This window comes from Phyllostomus hastatus, unplaced genomic scaffold, assembly GCF_019186645.2.
Source record: "Phyllostomus hastatus isolate PE091 unplaced genomic scaffold, TTU_PhHast_1.1 phas_contig_1, whole genome shotgun sequence".
NCBI classification, from domain to species: Eukaryota; Metazoa; Chordata; class Mammalia; order Chiroptera; family Phyllostomidae; genus Phyllostomus; species Phyllostomus hastatus.
Window position 1 is genome coordinate 27797838 of NW_025333498.1, and position 7179 is coordinate 27805016.

The window sequence follows — 7179 nt, forward strand, 5'->3', positions numbered from 1 at the left end:
ACAGGTTTTTGAGGCAGCATTTCCCATCTCTGTGAAAAGTTGAGTATTACAAATAAAGTCCAATCATACTTTTAGAAGGGGAAAATAGTAATAGCAGTTGCTGAACCGAAATTACCGTCAAAGTTAAAAAAGCGGATTATATTCATTTAACCACAAGCCAATATTATTTAAATCAGAATTGCCCAAAAGAAACACTCATGATCTAAATTCTGGTATATGAGATCAATTTTAATATGGTACACATAAAAAAAGTCACAAGACATTTGTATTAAATAAGGCCATGGCCAACTATTACTCATTAGTAGCTTCTTTGAGATAAGCTATTAAATCTGCCCTTTCTAAAATCTTCTTAATGCCAGCAAAGATCACTTTTGTTCCAGGGATGTACTTCTTCGGACTCCCCGAATACTCCAGCAGTGTAGCCTCTCCCCAGATGATGCTTTTGTTCTTGTTGATATCCATGGAAGAAAATCCAGGGGCTTCACCTGCCTTTTACCCAAATAGACCACGGAGATTTCAGCCCAATCCTGTCCTTGCCTCCCTTTTCCACAATATGGCACTGGGCACACTTCTGAACAAAAATCTTCTTGCCCTTCTCAACATCACTCATTTTAAAATCACTCTTTTGTTGCATGAAACACAGAGGTTCCCACTCACAAGCCAGACGTCCTACTCTCTCTAAAGTGAATCTCTTAAAAGATGGAGGCATAGATAAATGTGGCTCGCCTCCTCGCACAACCACAGCAATATTAGAGCTGCACTACAGAACAAATATCACTCAGAACCATGAGAAAATCAAGCTATATGGAAGTCCAACAACTAAGGAATTAAAGAAACCACATTCATCCAGACAGGTAGGAGGGACAAAGGGGAAGAGACACGGAGATGTGGTGCTGGCTGGTCACACACCCATGAGTGGTGGATATAAAATCGAGGGATATCTCAGGAGTGAGGGATCCCAGCCCCACACCATACTACCCAGCCCAGAGTTCCAGTGCCAGGAAGGTAAGTCCCCATAATTTCAGCTGTAAAAACAAGTGGGGTTTGGGTCAGCAGAAGAAACTGTGGGATTCTCAGTTGTCTCCTCTTGGAGGTCCCCTCATACAGATTTACTCAGATGTACTGCCCCTGGGCTCTGGCACCAGGGAAGCACCTTGAAGGGCACCAGTGGCTACAGGGAAGAACTGAAGTGTTTGGCATCAGGGTGTGTGCTGGGTGGCATCTTCCTCCCAAAAAGAACTGCAGGAAGCAGCCATTGTTCCTTTTCCGAGCTCTCCCCCACACAGAGCCACAGTGTGGCAGCACCATATCTGATTCTCCATCAACCTAGCTCACATGTTTAGCCCTGCCCTGATGACACCTAAGGCTCCACCCCATCCAACTTACAGGCCCACCCAAGCTGGTAACAGTGACTTTTCCAAATGAATGGCTGCACTGGGCACAGGTTTCAGACCTTCCTAAATCTGCTCAAAGAAGTAACAGCTGGCCCAGCCCCCATACCTCTCACTAATGGCCCCAGGCCCAGCATAGCAGCAGCCATCTGTAGATCACTTTATAGCTTATACCACATGTGGCAAACACAAGGCCCATGGGCGAAACCAGCCCTCCACCTTGTTGTATCCAGCCCAGCACCTTGCTTCTACCTGGTGGCAGCACCGAGCTCTTGCCCCTAGTTAAGGAGTAGTTACATTTATACAGTCCTACCATTATATTCAGCCCTTTGAAAACAACCACAAGGCTGATGTGGCCCCCAGTGAAAATAGGTCTGATACCCCTGGTTTACCAAGGGGCCCCAAAGAGAACACAGGTGGTGGCTAACCTTGGCCTGTACCACCCAGGAAACCCCAGAGCCTCTGCACCCAGCAGTTACAGATAATGTTGAAGCACCACAACCCAACCACCTCCATAAACCACAGAAGAAGGTGTTGCAGGCCAATGCTCACAGCCAGTCATACCATCTGTCTGGCCTAGGTTAATCCCTCCCAATGACCTGCTTACAGCAATCAAGACTCAACTACAAGAGGAAAGAATATTCAGCCCACACAGAAGAGGCATGAGTACCCATCTTGGTAATAGGGGAGGCTGTGTCACTGGACCCTACTGGACACCAATTACATTAGGCCACATTACCAAGACATGAAGTTAAAGCAGCTCTACCTTACTAGGAAAAAACACAAGGAGAATGCTAAAATGGAAGACAAAGAAATATGGCCCAAATGAAAGAACAGAACAAAACCCCTGAAAAAAAAATAAACAAACGGCAGATAATCTATCATATGCAGACTTCAAAAACACTGCTTATAAGGATGCTCAAGGAACTCAGTGGGTACTACAACAGCATAAAAATCACCCAATCAGAAGTAAAGGAGACATTAATTGAAATAAAGAACAATTTACAGGGAAACAACAGTAGAGTGAAAGAAGTTGAGAATCAAATCAATGATTTGGAACATAAGGAAGAAAAAACATCCAATTAGTGCCACAAGAAGAAAAAAATAATCCAAAAAGTTGAGGATAGGGAGGGGCCTCAGGGACAACTTCAAGCATTCCAACATTGATATCATAGGGGTGTCAGAAGGAGAAAAGAAAGAGTAAGAAATTGGAAACTTATTTGAAAAAATAATAAAAGAATACTTCCCTAATTTGGTGAAGGAAATAAACATACAAGTCCAGGAAGCACAGAGAGCAAGCCCAGGATGGGCACAAAGAGAACCACATCAAGATACATCATAATTAAAATGCCAAAGGTTAAAGATAAAGAGAATTTTGAAAGCAGCAAGAGAAAAGCAGGAAGTTACCTACAAAGGGGTTCCCATAAGGCTGTCACCTGATTTCTCAAAAGAAACTCTGCAGGCAACAAGAGACTGGCAAGAGGTATTCAAAGTGATGAAAAGCAAGGACCTGTACAACCTAGATTACTTTATCCAGCAAAGCTTTCATTTAGAATGGAAGGGCAGATAAAGTGCTTCCCTGACAAGGTAAAGGTAAAGGATTTCATCATCACCAAGCCATTATTATATGAAATGTTAAAGGGACTTATTTAAGAAAAAGAAGATCAAAACTATGAACATTAAGATGGAAATAAATACATAAATATCAAGAACTAAATCTAAAAAACAAAATAAGCAAACAAACAGAACAGAAACAGAATCACAGATATGGAGAACATTGGGAGGGTGGCCAGTTAGGATGGGGCTCTAGGGGGATGGGGAACAAGGTGAAAGGATTAAGAAGTACAAATTGGTAGGTACAAAATAGGCAGGGGGATGTTAAGAGCAATTATAGTAAATGGAGTTGCCAAAGAACTTATATGCATGACCCATGGACATGAGCAAGGAAAGGGGGTCACCAAAGGGAGTAGGATGTGCTGGGTGGAGGGGGGCATAGTGGGAAAAATTGGAACCACTGTTATAGCATAATCAATAACATAAATAAAATAAAGTGAATCTCTTGCAAATACAAATTGGTAGTTAGAAAATAGTCACAAGGCATAAGATAGCTGAATTGGTAAGAAAATAAGACCAATATATATGCTTCCTTAAGAAACCAACATCAAAACAAAAGATACTCACAGACTAAAAATAAAAGTATGGAAAAAGATAGTCAATGCAAATCAAAATGAAAAGAAAGCTGGGGTAGCAATATTTATGTTAGAAAAAATTGACTTCAAAACAGAAGCTATAGAAAGAGACAAAAAAAGACATTTTATAATGCTAAAAGGATCAATCCAAAAAGAGAATATAACCCTTGTAAATACATATGCACCCTATATAGGAGCACCTAAATATATAAAGAATATATTTACGAACATAAAGGGATAGATCGACAGTATACAGTCATAGTTGGGGATTTGAACACCCCATTGACATCAATGGGTAGATCTTCCAGACAAAAAATCACCAAAGAAACTGTGGCCTTAAGTTAACACACTAGATCAGATGGATTTAATTGAAATCTTCAGAGCATTTCACTCCAAAGCAGCAGAATATACATTCTTTCCAAGTGCACAGGGAATATTTTCTTAGGATAGACCATATGTTAAAGCACAAAATAAGTCTCAATAAATTTAAGAAGATTGAAATCATCTAACTGAGATGGTATGAAACTAGAAATCAATCACAAGAAACAAACTGAAAAGCACACAAGGTCATGGAGGTTAAATAATACGTTACAAACAGTGAATGGGTTAACAATGAGATCTAGGAAAACATCAAAAGATACCTTGAAATAAATGAAATGAACAAACAGCGACCAAAAACCCATAGAACACAGTGAAAGCAATCCTAAGAGAGAAATTTATAGCAATACAGGCCTATCAAAAAAAAAAAACAAGAAAAATCTCATTATAAATAATCTAACATTACACTAAAAGTACTAAAAAAAAGAACAACAAACAAAACCCAAAGTAAATAGAAGGAATAAAATTATAAAGATTAGAATGAAGATAAATGACATAAAGACTAAAAAAAAAATACAAAAGAGCATTGAAACCAAGAGGTGGATCCTTGAATAGATAAACAAGATTGGAAAACCTTTAACCAGACTTATCAAGAAAAAAGAGAGAGGACCAAAACAAATAAAATCAGAAATGAAAGAGGAGAGGTGATAAGTGATACCACAGAAACATAAAGGATAGTCAAAAAATATTGTGAAAACTACACACCAACAAATTGGACAACCCAGATGAAATGAATAAACTCCTAGAAACATTCAATCTTGCCAAACTGAACCATGAAGAATCAGAAAATCTAGCAGATTTTGCAACTAATGAAATTGAAGCGGTAATAAAAAAAACACCCATCAAACAAAAGTCCTGGACTGAATGGCTTCTCTGATAGTTTTACCAAACATTCCAAGAAGAGTTAACACCTCTCCTCAAACTATTCCAAAAAATCCAAGAGGAGGAAAGACTCCCACACTCTTTTTACAAGGCCAGCATTATCCTAATTCTAAAACCAGGTAAAGACACTGTAAACAAGGAAAATTTTAGGCCCATACCCCTGATGCATGTAGAAGCTAAAATCCTCAACAAAATAGCAAATCAGATCCAACAATACATTAAAAAGATTATACACCATGATCAAGTGGGATTTATTCCAAGAATATAAGGTTGTTACAATATCCATACACCACTAAACATGATACACCACATAAACAAAATGAAAAATAAAAATCACATGATCATTTCAATAGATGCAGAAAAAGCATCTGATAAAGTCTAGCCACATTTTTTATTAAAAAACTCTCAGCAAAGTGGGGAATAAAGGAAATATACCTTATCATAATAAAGGCCATATATGACAAAACCACTGCCAGCATCATACTCAATGGGCAAAAACTGAAAGTGTTTCCCTTAACAGGAATAAGACAGGGATGTCTGCTTTCACCGCTCTTAGTCATCATAGTACTGGAAGCACTACCCACAGCAATCAGATAAGAAGGAATAAAAGGCAACCAAATTAGAAAGGAAGAAGTAAAACTGTCTTTATTTGCAGATGGCATGATACTTTATATAGAGAACCCTAAACATTCCACCAAAAACTACTAGAACTGATAAATCAATTTAGTAATGGAACAGGATACAAAATAAATATCCAGAAATCCACTGCATTTTTATAAACCAATAGTGAACTATCAAAAAGGGCAACTAAGAAAATAATCTCACTTGTAATTGCAATAAAAAATGAATACCTAGTAACAAATCTAACCAAGGATGTAAAAGACCTGTACTCAGAAATGAATAAGATACTGAAGAAGGAAACTGAAGATGATAATAAGTGGCAGCACATACCGTGTTCATGTATAGAAAGAATTAACATCATTAAAATGTCCACACTACCCAAAACAATCCATAGATTCAACACAATTCCTATGAAAATACCAATGGTGTATTTCACAAAACTACAGCAAACATTCCAAAAATTTATATAAGACCAAAAAAGATAATGTGAATATTTAATACCACTGAAGTAAGTATACACTTACAAAGGGTTAAGATAGTAAATTTACTTATGTGTATTTTAACACAATAAAAAATAAAAAAACAGCTGCAAAACCCTCAGTGTCATGTTATATGAAAATAGAAATAATAAATGTATCTATGTAGAGTTTAATATATCTAAACATTTTTATTCTCTTCTTTACCAAGATACTGTTTTGCTACAGTACAAATTTAGAACTATAGATTGAAACAGAATAAAACAGATAAAACTAAATATTGTGATGGCCAAAAAGTTCATTTGTTTTTTTCTGTAAGATGGCTCTCATAGCACTTAGCTACCTCTAATTTCATTTGAAACAATTTTATTAAATTGTATTGTGACTGCTGTCATATCAGCATGAATTTTAAAAATGCTTATCAAAATTGGTGAATTTTTGTGGAGCTATTTTAATATTGAAGATGGAAGAAAATATGCAACATTCTCAGCATATTATACTTTATTATTTCAAGAAAGATAAAAACTCAACTGAAACACACAAAAAAAGATTTGTGCAGTGTATGGAGCAGGTGCCGTGACTGAACAAACATGACCAAAGTGATTTGCAAAGTTTGGTACTGGAGATTTCTGGCTGGACGATGCTCCACAGTCGGGTAGACAAGTTCAAGTTGATAGTGATCAAACTGAGACATTAACTGAGAACAATCAACATTACACCATGTAGGAGATAGCCAACATATCCAAATCAATAAATTCATGGGTGAAATGAAAAATGTATCTTTTATTTTATGAAAAAAATTAAATGGACTTTTTGGCCAACCCAACAGATATACTAGGAAATTTCACTAGTTTTTTTAAAATTTAAAATATTCATTATGCAATATAATATACAGATAATATACAATATCTGTTAAAACTATAAATTAGTTCCTGATTCAGGTAACACAAATCCAGCTGGACTGACAGACATACATAATAAACTAACTCTATAAATGTTACAATAAACAAATTATAATGAAAACACAGAATAGGGAGCAACTGCTTTTACTAAAGAATAAATGATATGTTAGTGAGTCCTTGAAGGTTAAGTAAGAACCTCACTAGCAGATGAAAAGGGAAATTATGTTCCAGGTAGTGGAAGCTATTAAAAAAAAAAGAAAGAGAACTTAAAATGTGTTGGAGTGATACCAAGGAATTTTTTAGTGGTGGCCAAGTCACAGAACCGGTGAGACTAAGGAGA

The 7179-nt window shown here is 36.9% G+C and overlaps 1 pseudogene; it reads right to left on the bottom strand.

Annotated features, from left to right (window-relative positions):
• Nucleotides 1-291: 291 nt before the first annotated feature.
• On the bottom strand, nucleotides 292-610 carry LOC123813098 (annotated as a pseudogene).
• Nucleotides 611-7179: the final 6569 nt, after the last annotated feature.